The sequence below is a fragment of the Stenella coeruleoalba genome (assembly GCF_951394435.1).
Source record: "Stenella coeruleoalba genome assembly, chromosome: 3".
Classification (NCBI taxonomy): Eukaryota; Metazoa; Chordata; class Mammalia; order Artiodactyla; family Delphinidae; genus Stenella; species Stenella coeruleoalba.
Genome location: NC_137148.1, coordinates 144,094,134 through 144,114,000, shown reverse-complemented (window position 1 = coordinate 144,114,000; position 19,867 = coordinate 144,094,134). Strand labels below are relative to the sequence as shown.

Sequence of the window (19,867 nt, the reverse complement as noted above, 5' to 3'; positions counted from 1 at the left end):
GGGACGAGGGCCCAACCCTTTCTCCATCTCCCTCTTACTGAACTGCAGAGCGCTGTGGTCCCCAAACCCAGCCGCTGCCTGCCAAACCCTCACTGCATCCTCCTCCCCGAGCTCTGTCCCCCTTTCCCTCCACTACCAGCCCCAACTCCTTCTAGAGGAACAGAGGAAAGAGAAAGGCAAAAGGGGCCTCAGGGAGCGAGTACATGTAGAGGTGGAGGGAGGTCTCAGCTTCACTACCCCCAGGATCCCCTCCCACTAAGCCATCCCCCTCCAGAACATTCCATACACGCAGCAGGGGCTCTGCAGGGGTGGGGCTAACGATAATGATGACTGAATGCAGGGGCAAGCATCCACAATCACAAGAGATCCTCACCATTCTGGAAGTGCCGACTGCTCTCCATTTCACCGACAGGAAAACTGAGCCCAGGAGAAGGTGAACGCCTTTGCCCAAGTTACACCAGGCACACGTGGCCTCCCTCCACGCGATGTCCCAGTTTTTCAAGGGTCTCTTCCGAGGGGGTGTACCTTAAGCAGCAAATTGAAGTCTTTTTCCTGGAGAGTGTGGGTCCCAGGCCAATTCCCCAGACCCTCCGATTCAGTGCATTATGCCCCTGGGTGTGGTGAGGGGGACCCAGCCCGGGAAGCAGGGAAATGGACGCGTCTTTTAATAACTGTTTGAAGAATTTACATTTTAAACAAACCCACAGTTATTAATGAATACTGCTTTGTATCGTTTCACTTTCCCCTTTACCTTTCTACCCTTTTAATTACTGTTTTGCCCTGTTCCTCCCATGTTCATTCACTGACTTCCCCAACAGGGGTTTCTGCCCGCAAGTCGGAATTTTCCTAAACTCCCTTTCTTTCCAGGGGGCCGCGGGCACGAGGTCCAGGAATTCGCACAACCTGGCAAAAAAGCTGTCTCCAAATTCCAGTTCATTAGCATGGCTCGTTAATTATAAATGCTCCCCTCCCAGCTACCCGTCTCCCCCAAACACCCCAAACAGCAGATTAAGTTTTAACTTTTGCTGGCAGGACACCTGCTTCTGAAATTCCTCCCTCCCTCCCCTCCCCCTCCCCCCCCAGCCCAACCTCCTAAGATTTACAACACAAAAGCAAACATTTACACTGGTTAAGATTTACCAAAAGGAAGTGTGGCCTGGAATGCTTCGTTTGAAGTTCTGTCTCAAAAGAAGAAGGAGCCCTTTTTTGAAACATATAAAATAAGAGACCTCAAAGCCTCCCCGGTGGTGTCCGACAGGCACTCAGCATAACCAGGCCTTCTCAGTTTTTCACTTGGGCCTTGACGTCAGCACACGATAAGTCCTAAGCAGAACTCAGAACTATGGCTCTGTCCACTCCAGGGTAAATGGAGTTATCAATCAGTAATGCAATCAAGTGGCTTCCTGGAAACTCTAGGGTAGAACATTCTTCCTGAGATATTACCAAGGGGGAAGGAAGAAAAGGGCACCCCACAAAGGGGGAGCCAAAAGGCAAGGCCAACTTCGCAGGCGGGAAAGAGCCTGAGGTCCACCTGCTCTCTCCAGACAAAGCTGAGGTTCCCAGTGAGGCACGTCTAGTTTACTGGAGGTGGGAGAGGGGTGAGGGCACAGCCAGCCCAGGGTGGATGCTGGCTGAGCCGGTGGGATAAGTACCAAACGCCACGGCAAAAAGTCACCAGAAACTGAGGTCACGCAGATACTCTGGGGGAAAAGGAAGTGAGGAAATTCCCCGTTACCCACCCCACGATTGCTGGTGTAGGCCAGTGGAAACGCTCTGACAAGAAGAGTAAGGAGGCTGTACTTGTTTGACCTTTGTATTCAGTCAGAACCTCCTATTCCTTTGGTGAGAGCACCTAAGGTGCCGTCAACCAAGAATCTTGACCACGTGGGGCAAGTCCCAGGCGATGGTGGTACACACCGGCCAAGCAAAGGAGGAGCTGATAAAGCAAGAACTCACCAGGAAACGGCCGCATTAGTAACCCGACTCTGTCCTAGGCACCTGCTGGCAGCTTTGCCTGACTGCTCACTGAGTCCTCAACACTGCCCCGTGAGGAAAGGGTTCTTATCCACGCCTTGCAGAGAGATGAAAGCGCTGAGGCCGGCCAACCTGGCCAAGGCTACAAATGATGCTCAAAAGCCCATGCTCTTTGCACTGTGCTACGGGGCTCCAACTGGAAGACGTGTATTAAAAGCAGCCTGCACGATACGCCGGAACCACTGGACCTGGACTCTTAAATTGTGGGAGGCCCAGCTCAGCTTTTTTCAGCTGGGTGACCTTGGGCAAGTCCCTCACCACCCCATGGGCATTTCTGATTTCTCCTCTGTCCTCGGCTGCCGCACTTCAGGCAAGCTGCACATTGGAGGAAGGAGTCTGCATCCACCCAGTTGCTCCAACTTCCTCATCCATCCAGCTGAGCATTCAGAATTGTACCAGCATGAATGCAACCGATTTTGGTAGGGCTTTTTCCTCGTTCCTGGGTCCCCTAGAAAGGGAGAAGCGTGTTCCTTCCATCGTGAGCTTATATTCCCTGTATGTATCCTTCTAGAGTTGGAAAAGCAGCCAACTCAATGCTCCACTCTGCTACTTTACGCTCAGCCTTTCACTAAGTGGACATCTACAAGCACTGGCCTTCCATGGTTCTTCAGTCAAACTCAGTCCCCACAGGGCTTCCCTGGTGGCGCAGTGGTTGAGAGTCCGCCTGCCGATGCAGGGGACACGGGTTTGTGCCCCGGTCCGGGAAGATCCCACATGCCGCGGAGCGGCTGGGCCCGTGAGCCATGGCCGCTGAGCCTGCGCGTCCGGAGCCTGTGCTCCGCAACGGGAGAGGTCACAACAGTGAGAGGCCCGCGTACGGCAAAAAAAACAAAAAAACCACAGAAAACTCAGTCCCCACAAAACCTCATCTTCCCTTGGCGAGAGAGCACATCCAGAGCCCCTGAGCATTTATTCTTGCTGCCTCCGGCTTTCCAGGGTCTCATAAAGCCACAGTCTTGTTCAGAGGAACAGCCTGGTTCTGAATCTTGGTTCTGAATTTGATCCGAGGGCCAAAATTACAAACTCATTTCTCAGCAGTTCTGAAGCTCAATTTCTCAGCTTGTCAACGGGGGATGAAACGACTGACCTCACGAGGTTATCACTGAAGAGCTAATGAGACCCCAGGTAAAAGTCTTTTCATCATAAACATTACAGCACTTCTTATGTGCTGGGCCCTTTAACACACTATTTCAATGAGTCAGTAGCAGACATGCACGTCAGAAACAAATACAAAAATGCAGGCCCCAGGGTGAACAAATGGGCCAATCAATAAAGGAGGGAAATGGAGGGAAGGAAAGGGAAGGGGCCTAGAAGGCCAGTGGGGCCCTGAGTCATGCTAAGAAGTTTCGGGGTTTTCTATGGGCCTTGGAGAACCATGAGAAGTTTCTGAGAAGGGGAGCAATTTGCTCTGGAAGGCCCTGTGGAAGAAAATTCCAGAAGTAGTTGCAACATGAGTTGCTGGAAAATGATCTTGGAGTCTGGCCACCCTGTTACAATAGCCGAAGCAAGAAATGACATCTTAACTGTGACGACAGGGGCCACGAAGGGCAAAGGACTGGCGGAGGATGGGATGGACTTTAAAGCCCCCAACTACCGAAAGGTTTCGACAGCTCTGTCCCATCAAATACGCAGATCTGCAGGGATAAACTCTCCCAGGTGCTTATTTTCTAGGTCTCGTGTGTGAAATAAGGCTGCCCGTGTCCTGAACCACTAACTTCTATCCCTGCCTTTACCTCATTACCTTAACACAAAGCAAAATTAACTAACAAAAAATTCACTGCTGTCCGCTCGTGGTCAGAGCAGCATTATTCACAAGAGCCAAAAGGTGGAAGCAACCCCAGCGTCCATCAACAGATGAATGGATAAGAAACATGTGGTGGGCTTCCCTGGTGGCACAGTGGTTAAGAATCCGCCTGCCAATGCAGGGGACACGGGTTCGAGCCCTGGTCCGGGAAGATCCCACGTACAGGCCGCGGAGCAACTAAGCCCGTGCGCCACAACTACTGAGCCTGTGCTCTAGAGCCCACGAGCCACAACTACTGAGCCTGCGTGCCACAACTACTGAAGCCCGTGTGCCTACAGCCCGTGCCCTGCAACAAGAGAAGCCACCACAATGAGAAGCCCGCGCACCGCAATGTAGAGTAGCCCCCACTTGCCGCAACTAGAGAAAGTCCATGCGCAGTAACAAAGACTGAACACAGACCAAAAAAAAAAAAAAAAAAAGAAACATGTGGTGTGTACATACAGTGGAATATTACTCAGCCTTAAAAAAGGAAATTCTGACACATGCGATAGCGTGGATGGACCCGGAGGACATTATGCTGAGTGAATCAGCCAGTCTCCAAAACACAAATACCACGATTCCACTTACATGGAATACACAGTGTAGTCAAATTCATACAGACAGAAAGTCAAATGGTGGTTGCCAGGGGCTAGAATAAGGAGCTAGTTCTTCAATGAGTAGAGTCAGTTTTGCAAGATGGAGAGAATTCTGGAGATGGATGGTAAGGTGATGATGGTTGCATGACAACGTGAAGGTATTTAATACCACTGAACTGTACACTGAAAAATGCTTAAGATTGTAAATTTTATGTTATGTGTATTTTGCCACAATTTTTTTAACAGTTTGAAAGGGAGAAAGAAAGGAAAAGAAAGGAGAGGGAAAGGAGATGGAAGGGAAGGGAAGGGAAGGGAAGGGAAGGGAAGGGAAGGGAAGGGAAGGGAAGGGGAAAGAAATCATTGCTGGACTGTCAGCAAATGGGACTGAAAATAATGCAATTCTTTGTCATCCAGGCACACCCTTATCTGGAAACCACCTCCTTTTCCCCTTCCAGGCAACATTTCATTACTGCTTAAAAATTCTCCTAACCCCTTCCCCTGCCCCACCTGGGGCTGACTCAGCCCCTTTCAGTATCTGAACGGCAGGAGCCAGCCTGAAGGTAGTAGACGCTGCCACCCTATCCTGTGTCCTGGGACACTTGGAGTTCCCCAGGGTCAACCCTGACCCCATCCATCACTCTAGGACCCCAGTCCTCTCCAACCTCAGGTGCACGGGCCCTAGTCCTGGCTGGCATCCCACAGGAGGTTGGCAGGTTCCAGAAAACCCTTTAGGGCAAGAGGAGGTGGAGCAGCCTGTGGGAACTCTCTGCAAGGGCCCCTGTGGGAGAGCCCAGGGCCTGCCTTCTCAGAGGCACAGGAAGGACACAAATGCGGAACACAGAACGAGGCTACGGAGTCAGCTTGCTTCTGCCCCTACTGCTGTCCTCCTCACTGACTCAGGGGAGACGGGCCAGGAATGAGGAGATGTCTCCATCAGCCCTTCCCCTTGCGAAGAGTGGATCCAGTCACTGACTTATTCATGTATTTTGAACTCAACTATTACGTGTGTACACGTTTAGGGTTATTATGGGTTTTTTGATGAATTGGCCAATTATTATAAACACTCTCTGTATCTGCTAATTCTCCTATTTTTGGTATACTCTATGTGTGGTCATTACAGCCATTCCAGTTTTCTTTTGATTAGTATCTGTATGCTATACCTTTCCCATCCTTTGACTTTTTTTTTTTAATACTGTTAAAAACATTTATTTTAGTACGGCCTACCGTAAATAAGTCAGTAGAGGTTCCACTCTGCCACAGACACATCTGAGAAGAGCCTGTGTCATCCAACTGGTGAACATCTAAACGATGTCCCATCTCTTATCCCAGCCAGAGTGCACACCTTCCATGTTGTTCCTCTGCATTGACTGCTTCCAAAACCAGATGAGCAAATAGTCCTTTATCCCCAAAGTAAGCTCAAAACAGTTGGTTCAGTCATTCCAGGATCTGCAACCCTCTTCAATCCCAGGTAAGTCACGAGAGGAATAAAGCCCCAGCGATGGCAAACTGGCCTCCCTTGAAAAGCTGCTGCAGCCTCCGCTTGGCCTCTTTGCTCAGCTTTACCATGGTGATGGCCCAGGCGACACACTTAAGAGCCCCCTCCTTTTACCTTTAACCTACCTGCGTATTTACATCAAAGTGAATCTACTGTAGGCAACCTGTACACTGGAGTTTTGTTTTTTCCCCCCAACCTGACAATATCTGCCTTTTAATTGGCGTGTTTAGTCTGTTTTTTTTTTTTTTTTTTGCGGTTCGCGGGCCTCTCACTGTTGTGGCCTCTCCCGTTGCGGAGCACAGGCTCCGGACGCGCAGGCTCAGCGGCCATGGCTCACGGGCCCGGCCGCTCCGCGGGATGTGGGATCTTCCCGGACCAGGGCACAAACCTGTGTCCCCTGCATCGACAGGCGGGCTCTCAACCACTGCGCCACCAGGGAAGCCCTAGTCTGTTTACTTTTAATGAATTATTAATGTAGCTAGATTGAAGTCTACTAATTTACTAGTTGTTTTCTGTTTGTCTCATCTGTTTCTTGATTCTCTTTTTCCTCCTTTCAAAAAATTTCAATAAAAATAACACTATCATCATGTTTGCTTTAAACAGTCAATTATCTTTTAAAGAAATTAAGAAAAAAATGTTAAGTCTTTTATATTTCTGGCGCTCTTAATTTCTCATGCAGATCCACATTTCCATCTGATAGCATTTTCTTTCCCCCCAAAGAATTTCTTTTGGCATTTCTTATTGTGTAAGTCTGCTGGTGAGCATTTCTCTCGGCCTTTATAACTGAAAATAAAGCTTTTGATTTTACCCTCATTTTTTTAAGGATACTTTTGTTGATATAGAATTGCAGGCTGTTTTTTCTACCTTTCAGCACCTTAGAGATATTATTCAATTATTTTTTGGCTTGCATCGTTTCTGATAAGTTAGTAATGGTTCTTATTGTTCTACATGCAGCATGTCTTTATCCTCTGGGAGATTTCAAGATTTTCCTCTTTCTCTTTGGTTTTTAGCAAGGTGACTATGATGTATTTACGTGTGATTTTCCACATGATTATCGTGCTTAGGGTTTGTTGAGCTTCTTGGATCTGTGGGTCAATATTTTTCACCAACTTTGGAACTTTTCAGCCATTACCTCTTCAAATATATTTTCTCATTCTCTCTCTCTCCTTTCCTTTTGGGAATCCAAATATACATTTGTTACCTTGATTAACAACATCCCACAGATCACTGAGCTTCTGACCATTTTTTTCCAACTTTTTTTTTTTCTTTCTGTGCTTCAGTCTGGATAGTTTCTACTGCTCTGACTTCACGTTCAATGATCTTTCTTCCTGCAGCATCTGAACTACTGTTAGATCCATCTAGGGAAGTTTTCGTTTCAGATACTGTAGTTTTCATCTAGAATTTTTATTTGGTTCCATTTCCCTACTGATTTCTTTTCCTTAAAACTCCTTAAACATATCTATAATAAACATTAGTTCATTTTCTGCTAATTCCAACATCTCTGCCATCCTTGGGTCTGCTTCTACTGTATTTCTTCCTAAGTCGAGTACCTTTTCTATCGTATGCTAGATACTCTGAACACTAAGCTGTCAAGAATCTGGATTTTATGTTCCTTCTTTAAAGAATGTTAAGTTTTGTCCTGATGGGCAGCTCATTATTGGCAGATCAGCTTAATTCTCCCGAGGCTCTTTAAGGTTGGTTGAGCCATGAGGTGAGTTTAATGATGGAAGTCACATGCTAAGAATGGTGGACCAGAAAAGCACAAGGAACCTGGGTCCCTTGAGCCATCACCCTGGCCCTAACTGGCCTGACTCTTGATTTTTTTTTTTTTTTAATGTGCTAAAGAAGTTTTACCTTGAAGTTAAGCCATTGTTATTTTTGACTTGGACAACCAGCCGCTAAACACTATTTCTGTTATAATTCCTGAGCATCTACTAAGTAGTAGGCCCTGTGCTAGGTGTTGGGGATAAAGCAATTTATCGGTTAGATGGGGTTCCTGGCATTTTACAGCTTGGAACCTCGAGCAGGAGATGGCAAATTATGGTCCACAGGCCGAACTCTCACTGCTTGTTTCATTGGGACAAAGCCATGCCTATTTGTATGCATATTATCTATGGCTGCTTTCATGCTATAGAGTTAAATAGGTAAGACAGAGAGGGTATGGTCCACTAGTCCTTTACAGAAAAAAGTTCCTGATGCCTGTTTAGGGCAGCAATCCTCACTCAAATTTTTGGTATTGGGACACCTTCACACTCTTAAAACCTGAGGACCCCAAGAGTTGTTGTTCATGTGGGTGGTTTTTGTTTTTTTTTTTTTTTGGTGGCACTGAGTCTTCATTGATGCACGTGGGCTTTCTCTAGTTGTGGCACGTGGGCCCTAGAGTGCGCATGCTTCAGTAATTGTGGCTTACGGGCTTTGTTGCTCCACAGCATGTGGGATCTTCCCAGACCAGGGATCGAACCCGTGTCCCCTGCATTGGCAGGCGGATTCTTAACCACTGCGCCACCAGGAAAGTCCACATGTGGGTTTTGTTGATCAACATTTATCATATTAGAAATGAAAACAGAAAATTTAAAAATATTAATTCCTTTGAAAATAAAAATAATAAACCAATCACATGTTAACATAAATCACATCCTTATAATTAATTATATTTTCCAAGCCCTCCCCCACAAATCAGTGAGAAGAGTGGCAGTATTTTACATTTTTGCAAATCTCTTTAATGAATGGCTTAAAAGAAGACCGCTGAGTCCTAAGAGCTGCTTTTGCATCAGTCTGTTGCAAAACTGCATGTCACGTAGCCTCTGGGAAACTCCACAGTCCTCTCATGATAGGTAGAAAGTTAAAAAGGCAGATAATTTCTTAGTATTATTATGAAGTTTGAGCTTGCAGACCTTCTGAGAGAATCTCAGGGGCCTCCAGGGAACACACTTTGAGAATGGCTAGTCTAGAAGAGTCCTGGGCTGACATTAAACAGAAGAAAACATGAGGTCTTAACTAATAACCATTGAACAACTGATTTAAAGAGAAAGAATATTGCTCTGTGAGGGAATATAAACACTGCACCTGGCCCCATTCCAGGAGCAGGGCGATGATCCCTTGAGGAACTGATGTTAAAAGCTGGGCCCTCGGGGCTTCCCTGGTGGCGCAGTGGTTGAGAGTCCGCCTGCCGATGCAGGGGACCCCGGTTCGTGCCCCGGTCCAGGAAGATCCCACATGCCGCGGAGCGGCTGGGCCCGTGAGTCATGGCCGCTGAGCCTGCACGTCTGGAGCCTGTGCTCCGCAACGGGAGAGGCCACAACAGTGAGAGGCCCGCGTGCCGCAAAAAAAAAAAAAAAAAAGCTGGGCCCTGAGAAGGAGTTAACCAGGTAAAGGCAGGTGAGGGGGAAGACTCCTTCCCCGCCCCGCCACGGCTTCCTTCAGTATGTTTGCTAAGGAAACTGGGTTAGGCTTTAGAGAAGGATCAGAGATGAGGATTAACTTTCCCATGACTCCTTCCCTTGGGCAGAGTGACCAAGTCAGAGATTTGCACTGGGAAGGACCCAGGGTCCTTCTGACACTCCTGGAATTTCCCCTGGAATTAGGGACAGGGGAACCCTAATCTCTCTCCCAGGAGGCTAATGACCTACAGATGGGGCACAATAGGGAGGCCCAAATGCTGAGATGCAGAGGTTATAGGCCTGAGGACAGTTCTCCAGGCCGTCAGGATGCAGGGTCCCATGGTGACACATGCAGCAACACAAACCCTTAGCTAACTGCCTTAATCCAAGGCCATTAGGAGCCATTTCTCATCCAGATGGTTATTTGCTCTAATAGTTATTGGTTGAAGGAACCAGAGAAACTACCTTTGCACTAGATTCCCAGTCCCATTTCCTGGCTGCCAGCTCTACACAAACTCACTCTCGAAACCAGATGCTGCCGAGTTTCAGGATGGATTTCAGAGGCTGCCACTGCTCGTGTTTTCTTTCTTTTTTAATAAATTTGTTTATTTATTTATTTGTGGCTGTGTTGGGTCTTCATTGCTGCGTGCGGGTTTTCTCTAGTTGCGGCAAGCGTGGGATACTCTTCGTTGCGGTGCGCGGGCTTCTCATTGTGGTGGCTTCTCTTGTTGCGGAGCACGGGCTCTAGGCGCGCGAGCTTCAGTAGTTGTGCCACTGCTCTTTTTCCTCCTGACATGCCCAACCTGGGAGTGTGAAAACCTACTGGGTTCAAGCGACCATCTCACCTCAAATTCCCCAGGCTGTTACCCCACTTGAAAAAGACTAGGCAGAGAGGAAAACCATCCCTGGAGGATGGAAGGCAGCAGATTCTACTCTGAGAGTAATGAAGTCCAGCACTCATCAAACACATATAACAAGTCTCACACTTTCCATGAGATTTATCTGTATTAGATCATTGAATCCTCCCAGTAGCCCTATGAGGCAGTTTACTTATTACCCCATTTTACAGGTGAGAAGTCGAAGCACAGAGAGATCTTGCAACTGACCCACAGCTACAGTCAGCAAGGAGTGGAGCCAGCACTAAACCCAGGCAGCACGGCTTCTCAGATTCAGCACCCTGAACCTTACATTTTACTGCCTTTAGCTTCGAAATGACAGGAGAAGTTCGTTTTTTTAAAAGTATCTGTGTAGATGCTCAACATCACTAATCATCAGGGAAGTGAAAATAAAAAACCACGAGATACTATGTCACTATGTCATTAGGATGGCTACTATGAAAAAAAACCAAAAACAGACAATACTAAGTGTGTTGGTGAAGGTGCAGAGACACTGGAATCCTTGTGCGCTGCTGGTGGGAATGGCAAATGGTGCAGCCATTGTGGAAAACGGCATAGCAGTCCCTCAAAAAATTAAAAATAGAACTACCATATGATCCAGCAATTCCACTTCTGGGTGCGTACACAAAGGATGTACAGGCAGGGGCACGAACAGATAGTTTTACACCCATGTTTACAGTGGCATTATTCACGATAACCAAAAGGTGAAAGTGTGTCCGTGAATAAACGAATGGATAAACAAAACATGGTGTAAACATACAATAGAATAGTACTCAGCCTGAAAAAGGAAGGAAATCCTGACACATGCTGCAGAGTAGATGGACCTGGAGGACATTATGCTGAGTGAAACAAGCCGGTCACAAAAGGACAAATCCTGTATGACTCCACTCACATGAGGTACCTAGAACAGTGAAATTCGTACAGGAAGAAAGTAGAGTGGTGGTTGCCGGGAGCTGGGGGAGGGGAAATGGGCAGTGAGTGTTTAACCCAGATAGAGTCTACGTTTTGCAAGATGAAAAGAGTTCTGGAGACGGATGGTGGGGATGGCTGCACAGCAATGGGAATGTACTTAATGCCTCTGAACTGTACACTTAAAAATGGTTAAAATGAGGGCTTCCCTGGTGGCGCAGTGGTTGAGGGTCCGCCTGCCGATGCAGGGGACACGAGTTCGTGCCCCAGTCCGGGAGGATCCCACATGCCATGGAGCGGCTGGGCCCGTGAGCCATGGCCGCTGAGCCTGCGCGTCCTGAGCCTGTGCTCCGCAATGGGAGAGGCCACAGCAGTGAGAGGCCCGCGTACCGCAAAAAAAAAAAAAAAAATTGGGGCTGACTACATTTCTGAACTTCTGGATCTGAGAGAACACATTAAGTGCTGTGGCCTTTCCTTGGTCCACATGCCAAGCTAAAGAGGTGATTAGCAGGCTTAAACTACTGATTGCTAATCAGAAAGTTAAAAAAAAAAAATCATTCTTTGTCAAAGAGAACAGGAACAAGGGGCCAATAAGCCCAGGGGTTATACAGTAAAAGCTGGATTATGCAGCGTAACCAGGCCCTTCCATCTTTTCATCGCTGCATTCTTGCCTGTGAACATGTTCTCCCAAAGCCTGGATTTTCATGATGTCATTGGGCTATTGCATTGCACTGATAACACATCATTCAACTTGGTGTGGCCCCTCACAAAGGCGGGCAGCATCCCTGAATGCAAACGAGGACATTCTGGATCATGAACAATTAGATCTAAACTGTTCCCGTACACTTGCCTCTCCCTCCCCACACAATCCTGCTTCTCTCTCCCCGGTGAGCGAGGGTACCAGGAAGACGGGAGAATAGGACTCTTTCTGAAAAGGCCTCTGTGCTCACCTTTCCAAATAGCTGTCGATCCTAGGAGGGCAGGAGGCAAAGAGGGAAATAGGAGAGGAGGTCCCAGGCGGGGAGGGGGGGGTGCCTGGGTTCAGTGCCTGGAAACTGACAGGGAACACATGCCCCGTGGGTCATCACAACCTGCCTGCCGGCCCCCCAACCACGGGGCCACATCTCTCGTCCTCACCGCCTGACAGAGCAGGGTCTGTGGGATCTGGCTGCCTGCAGACTCTAGGAAGGAGGCAGGATTCCAGCCACGGCTCCCTGGAGAGCTCGAGAGCTTAACTAATTCTCTAATCAGGACACGTGGACAAAACGCTCTGAGAAATGGTGGAGAAATGGTTAGCGATGTTATATCAACAAGCACCAATGACCTCTAGGAGACAACGACGCGGCACTGACAAGCACCCGGGGCCGTGGGGTCACAGAGCCCGCAGTAAAATCCAAGCCGCTCGCCAACTTGCTGTGTGACCTTGATAAATTCTCTAGCCTCTCTGGGCCTCAGCTGCCTCCTCTCGAAGGCACAAGGGAAATGGTAAATGCATGTAAAATTCCTCAGTAAGTGCCAGCTGTCACAACCTCCAGCTTGGGGGAGGGGGTGCTGCAGCACTGAACAAGATTTTTGAACGTTACCATTTTCTGAATGTGAAATTTTGACCAAAGGATAACACCGTACTGTCTTCCTCCCGGAAGGGAAGGAGGAAGGGTAATGTGGGGAGATGGGAAGAGAAAGAGAGTGGATTCAGAAATGACATCCTTATGAAAAAAATCACGAAAGAAACTCAGTAATGACCTTAAAACCTTATAATCCCTGACGCCCTCATGGAATTTCAGCAAACGTCTGAAGGATTCTGACAGATCCCACATTTAACACTGGCTGCTCCCTTCTCACCAGCTCAATGCGAGAAGCATTGATTTGCTGAGGGCCTACTGTGCACGGAGCCCTCAGCTGCTCTGCCCTGCCACTTATAATTCAGCCAATCCTCTTTCTCTTCCAAGAACCCAGGAAGGTTCCGACCCTACTTCGGACTGAGAGCAGGTGCCCTCACTCTGACTTCATGCGTTAAGAGGTCAGCCTGTCTCCGGGGCTAAGGTCCCCTGTGGTCACAGCAGTCTGGGCTGACCCTAGAGTCTCAAGCAGGCCAGGCCTTCCCAAAGTCACCTTGTCCCACGACCCCACGTATACACAGATAAGCAAGCAAGATCAGAGGAGGCACCCTGGACTGGTAAAGCAGGTTTCGGGGTGCTCAAGCTGTTAAGATTAAGGCAATACGTTTTGTTTTTCAGAGCGAGGTGATGGGCAGCATTCTTCAGCTCACAGGCACCTGGCTCTCCCTTCACCAACACGATTAAGGCAGCCCTGTCCGGGGCTTCTCCTATTTTTGCCTGATTTCTGCTGGGTCAACGTTTACCAGTTTGGCAAATGGCAATTCGGAGCCTCACACAGAAAACAGTGGCAGCGGTCTCTGAGAAACGCTGGGGGAAAGGACTCTTGGGAGTTTCATGGTCCGATAGCTCTATTCTTTGACTCCTCCTGCCTTGACAAGGGGAGGGGGGTGTTGAACATTCTAGAGGCCCTGAGTTTGGCGTCAGGCTTGGGGCTGGCAAACCATCCTTGAGCCTTTTTTTCTGCTGGAGTTTTTCCAAAATGTAGATAGAGAGCTAGGCTTCCACCGGGGACGCCTCAGCCCCAAACAGGTGGGCTGTGCCCCAGGCCAGCCAGAGCCCTGGGGTCTCCTTGGGTCCGATACTTGCCCTCTGGCTCCAAAACTTGACCTAGGAGTTCAGGATGACCGAGAGAAGGACTGGAAGGTGGTGGCTTCCTACCGGGAAGCATCTACTTTTCACCCTCTACTCTGCGGCTTCACCGTTCCCTCTCAGCTGCCTTCGCTCATATTCATTTACTAGTTCTAATTAGGCACAAAACTTTATGCTGGGCCTGGGGAGGCTCGGCAGGATGCGTTACCATTCAGCGGAGAATACAGACAGGAGAGAGAAATGACGATGTGGCAGAGCCGTGTTAGACAGGTGCACAGAGGGCCCCCTACCTGAGCTGGGACGAAGACAGCTAGGCAGGCTCCTGGGAAGAGGTGGCCCTTTAAGTGGGTGTAGCTGCACAGGGGGGGAGCACCAGCAGGCAGGGCAAGGATCCGGTTTGTGCAAAGGAAAGACAGTGCCTTGTGGGTAGGGGGAGGAGAGGTTTTTCAATTTTATTAAGGGGTATTAGAATCGGCTGGGTGGCAGGTTAAAAATGCAGATTCTGGGAAGCCCCGCTGAGATTCTGATTCAGTCGTTTTCAGGTAGGGCCCCAGGAATCTGTGTTTTACAAGCTCCGTGGGGGAGTAAGGCGGGAGGTTGGCCGATCACACTCTGAGAAACCCTGCCTTGAAGGAGTGGGGGAAAGAAAAAAGCCATTTGTGGCTTTGATGGGATATTGATTTTCCTGGAATGTTCCCAAAGGGACTTTGGACGGCTCACTAATGACTCGTTCTTCTGTCATTTTACATAGACACACATACAACATCCAGCAAACTGGAAATGAACGCAGGGAGGGTGTCGGGAGCCTTGCTCACACAGTCGGGCTGTCACCCTGTTCCCGGGATGACGGTGGGTGTTATCTCGGGAATGTGTCCGGGCAAGGTCCATGCTTATGCGGTTACGGTGAACCGGGGCCAGGGAGCAGTGATGGGAAAGCCCTCTGGCATCCAGCCACACCTCCCCACCGCCCTCATGCCAGGAAGGCAAGGCGGTCCACAGGGCCTCATACAGACTTGCCCTCCAGCCTGCAGCTGGCTGCCTGCCCCTCCCGCCCCCGGTCCCCCACCAGGAGCCTGCTCTCTCCTGCCCCAGTGCCGCCCCACTCAGGCTGCCCCTGGCTGGGTCCAGGGCTGCGCATGGGGGTCCTGGCTCAGCCAGTCCCAGCCTTGGCCACGGGCACTGTTTCTGCTAGCCCCCTCATGGCGGTACTTCTGCCCTGTTCTAAGCTAGTTCCAGGGAGCCTGCCATTTATTCTGCTGGCTCAAGCCTCTGCCTGGGAAGCTTACTGGGGACCCCAGACCTCCTTGTCTTGCTCTTGCCACTGTTCTCTAAGGGCTGGAATTCTGCCTCTGTGATCTCTGCCAGGTGCCCGCGGGCCACCTCCTCATTCTGTGTTGCAGTTGAGAGACACTGCCCCTGCCACCAAGGGTTCCCATCTTCTGACTGCCCCGTGCACCCCGGAGACCACGTCCTGCCACCGTGGTGGACTTCTACACAGCCTGCCTCCACTCTGACCTCTGGCATCTGACCCCACTGGTGGGCATGCTGCAGGCTCAGGACCCTGTCTTTTCCCAGCAGGTGTGACCCCGCCCTTTCAACTGAGCCCTCCCCCACTCCCATCCCCGATCCGGCTTCAATCCCTTATTCCATGTGGGGCTGTGGGAACAGGCTGAGAAGCTCCTACCCCTCAGCAGTGTTTATACCTGGTTGTAAGAATCCACTGCTTCCTGATATTATCTGATATCTATATCGGAGCTAGTTAGAGGCACAGTCAGCTACAGAACAAAAAAACAAAACAGTGCTACGCAGACATAAGTAGTGTTGACTGGCCAGGGCTACTCAAACATTAACCTGCAAGGACCACTGGGGATCTTGTTAAAATGCAATTTCTGACTCAGTGGGTCTGAGGTGGAGCCTGAGATTCTGCATTTCTAACAAGTTCCCCGGCGATGCTGATGTGCTGGTCCACAGGCCCCACTTCCAGCAGTGAGAGTCAGGGTCACGGAAATGAATGGGAGCTTGCCACAGGGGATGAGGCCAAAAGCAGGGCTCAGAATCGAGCATGTGCTCAGCGAGAGTAACCACCAGGTCCCCTAACTGCCAGACATTCAGAACAGTTGACTCTGGAAGTTCTGAGAAAGAACGACCCAGGGATGCCAGCTGCCCACGGCCTCTCCTGAGAGGAGAGCTGCCGTGGTTGGTACATGACCCCTGAGCCCTGTCGTGATTTCTTGTACCAGGTGAATCCAGTTCAAGGCCAGCTCTGTCATCTTTCCAAATCAGCATCTCTCACAAGAATTTGAACCGGGGACACCGGGTTAGCTGTGGCTGCTGAGGCGAAGAGTTACGAGGTCAGCTGGGGTTGTGAAGGTCATATGGGTCACCTGCAAACTAATGCTATGATGATGTCATGGCTGTTAGCATTCTTAAGTACTTATTCTGAGTACTGCTCTCGGCTACGTGTCCTAAATAAGAGAATCCACGCTATAATTCTCACAATAACCCCTCAAAGTGAATGGCGGTCTAACAGCGTGAGCTCTGGAGCCAGAGAGCCTGAGTTTGAATCTTGGCTTTGCCACTTTCTAGCTGTGTGACCTTGGGCAAATTACTTAGCCTCTCTGTGCCTCCACTTCCTCATCTATAAATGAGGATAGTAACAGTACCTCCCTCAGAAAGTTAGTGTGACAGTTAATTGAGCTAATATAAAACACTTAGAGCAGGGCTTGGCACCCAATAAAATCTCGGCTATTATTCTTCTTCGTCTTATTTGTATAGAGTGAGGAAACTGAGGCTCACAGAGATTAAGTAGCTTGCCCAGGGTCACACAGCAAGTTCGAGGCAGAACTAATTCATAACATGGTTTACGAACGTATGAACAAATTTCAGATTTGTTGTAGTCTGTCTGTAGGTTTCAGAGGTAGCAGAAACCATGACATGAGCGGGCCGACAGGAGGGAACAGAGGGACGTACGTGGAGACCGCTGTTCTTCACGGCCTCCAGCTGCAGCTCCTGCCATCCCGGTAGTGGGGGCTGCTAGGCCCATCCTTAGATTCCTGTGAAATCTCTGACCTCACAGCAGCCTCTCTTTTCTAGAGCCATGTCACGTGGGCCTCTGTTGCTTTTGACCAGAACAGGCCTGGCTTAAAGTAGATACCCTCCAGCCAGAGTGGCGCGGGAGATGACAGATGAGGGAAGGCCTCGTGGAGCAAGTGGTACCCAACGTGGCCAGTGCGGGAGGCGGGGCTTCAACGTACACAGATGGGCAAAGATGTTGGTTTGAGACCCGGACTGGATTCAGTTTTAGATTTGTGGTAGTTTGCAGTGCTCGCCTGGACAGAGAAGTGATGTCCAGCCAGAAACTGGAAATAAGCACCTGAGGTTTCAGTGCAGAGCAGGTGGTCGAAGGCCTGGCGACACAGGCCGCCACTAGGGAGGAGACTGCACAACGCCTTACTCTCCTGGATAAGAATGACTGCCAGGAAAGGAGGAGAGCTGGCAATACGGTTAGACACTACAGGGAAGTCAAGGAAGATGCCACCACAGGTCTCCTGGTGACACTCCTGGAACTTTGCTCAGAGAATGGGGGTGGGAGGAGGAGAATGGAGGGTATGGCGGGAATGGGGGTGGTGGGGTGGTGGGTATGGAACCCCTCTGTGTCCCTCAGAGAAAGGAGCAGGGGGTAGGACTGAAGGCTTACTCTTGGGGAGAGAGCACCTGAGCACACTCTAGAAACCCATGGATGCCTGAAGAAAGGAAGAGATGTTTCTGAGGTGAGGACCAATAAATAAGTAGGCCAGGTTGTGGAAGAGGCTGAAGGGATTCTAGTCCTGGTCGAGTCTCTAGAATGATTTGCACTTGGAAACAAGTCTATTCCTTGATCAGTACTTCTCAAACCTAGGACGGTAGCAAAATCACTCAGTGGTTCTTTTTACAAAGGAGTCTGGGTTTCACATAATCCAGAAACTGATTATGTTGACCAGAGCCAGGCCTTGGAATCTGCATTTGAGTAACTCTCTTAGGAAATTCAGATGCATGTGGTTGACCAATCATGCTGCCTTGGGGGAAGAACAGAGCTCCTTGGCCAAAGTTAAGGAAAAAACACTGCTGGGACTTCCCTGTTGGCACAGTGGTTAAGAATCCAATGCAGGAAACACGGGTTGGAGCCCTGGTCCGGGAAGATCCCACATGCTGCGGAGCAACTAAGCTCGTGCGCCACAGCTACTGAGCCTGCGTGCCTACAGCCTGTGCTCTGCAACAAGAGAAGCCACCGCTATGCGAAGCCCGCGCACCACAACGAAGAGTAGTCCCCGCTCGCCGCAACTAGAGAAAGCCCGGGTGCACAGCAACGAAGACCCAATGCAGCCAAAAATAAATAAATAAATTTATTTTTTAAAAAAAAGAAAGAAAAAGCACTGCTTCCCAGTGTTCATAGCAGCGCTATTTACAATTGCCAAGTTATGGCAACCTAAGTATCCATCAACAGAGGAATGGATAAAGAAAATATGGTCTACATGTACAATGGAATACTACTTGGCCATAAAAAAGAATGACATTTTGCCATTTGCAGCAACATGGATGGACTTGGAGGGCATTATGCTAAGTGAAGTATGTCAGACAGAGAAAGACAAATGCTGTATGATATCACTTATAGGTGGAATCAAAAAAATACATCAAACCAGGGAATAAAACAGAAAGAAACAGACTCAACAGACATAGAGAACAAACTACAGGTTACCAGTGGGGAGAGGGAAGGGGAAAGGCACAATACAGGGGTAGGGGATAAAAAAAAGGGGGGGGTTATTATGAGATTATATGAAATCATGTGTGTGAAACTTTTGAAAATTGTGAAGCACTACAGAAGTTAAAGAATCTTTCATTCAAAAAAAAAAGCGAAAAAAAAGAAAATACACTTGTTGCCACTACAGTGAGTGCCAGGATCTCCTGACTTGAATTAAGAAAACCTGGTTGAAGAGGTAGAGCAGTGATCACTATAGACGGATCCTACTTAAAGGTAAAAGCAAACAGCGTTTCTGACTACAGAACTTTTAAATTCCATAGCTGGATCTTTGGTGTCATTTACAATACCTATTATTTTCTAATACAGCATCCTCTTTATCTTCCTAATCCGTAAGTCTTTTGTTCATGTTCTTATTATGTGTCCGTAAGCTCTATGAGGAATGATGTCTGTCTTTGGTCACTGCTGAACCCTCTTCTTAGCACAGTTCCCACCAGGAACCAAACACCCAAAGGTAATGGCATTCTTTGTTTTCGATTCTACCCAACACGCAACAGAAGTGGAAGGTAATTTGTGCACGGCTAGAGCCACTTCAGATCTGAGATGACCCAATTGACTTCTAGTGAACCCAAACAAACGTCCTGAAGGATGTGCTACTGGGCAAGCAAGAATGCTGCCGTCCAAGCCCACATGCCCTTCAGACACCAAAGCGTCCGAAGGGAATTTGATTCCTGCTGAGTCTTTCATGCCAAAGTAACAAGAGATGGGGCTACCTTGAGCACAAGAGTCTATAAGGAGGGTGAAACAAAGATGCTCATCACCACCAGGACAGGGGAACGTGGTCTAGGAAAGTGATCCTTGGAGGAATTTTGAAAAACTGACTGTACTCAGAAAAAGAGCTCACTCACTGTGCTCGCTGAGAGAGGGACATCTCCGAAAATAGGAGCAGAGCAAACAGAAAGGTCTAGCTATCCAGACAGACCCTGAGCAACTGAGCGAAGTTGCTACTCAAGGAATCACAGTAGTGAAAGGAGCTATGGTCTGAATTACCAGAACAAATTCAGTATTGCTCTTCTTGACAGCCTAGCCTGGCCTGGCCTCCAGGGTGCATTGTGGCGGCAGAGAAAGTGGCATCCCAGTTCTGCCACTTATTAGCTGTGCCATCACTGGCAAGTTCTCAACTGCCTGAGCCTCAGTTTCCCCAGCAGCAGAATGGAGATGGTAACGGTTCTCACCTCGCACGGTTGCTAGGAGAATTAAATTGGAAAATGCACTCAAAGCGCTCGGCTCAGATCTTTGCACTATCTAGGGTCTCAGCAAGTGTTGGCTAT

General features: G+C 48.9%; 1 protein-coding gene and 1 pseudogene across 3 annotated transcripts in view; both read right to left on the bottom strand.

Moving 5' to 3' along the window:
- WWC1 (WW and C2 domain containing 1) overlaps positions 1 to 19,867 on the bottom strand; it is a 152,180-nt gene that overhangs the window by 116,518 nt on the left and 15,795 nt on the right. The gene's annotated exons all lie outside the window — the stretch shown is intronic.
- Positions 5,696 to 5,979, bottom strand: LOC307184468 (mitochondrial import receptor subunit TOM7 homolog; annotated as a pseudogene). The gene has a single exon. The product of its transcript is annotated as a mitochondrial import receptor subunit TOM7 homolog (transcript).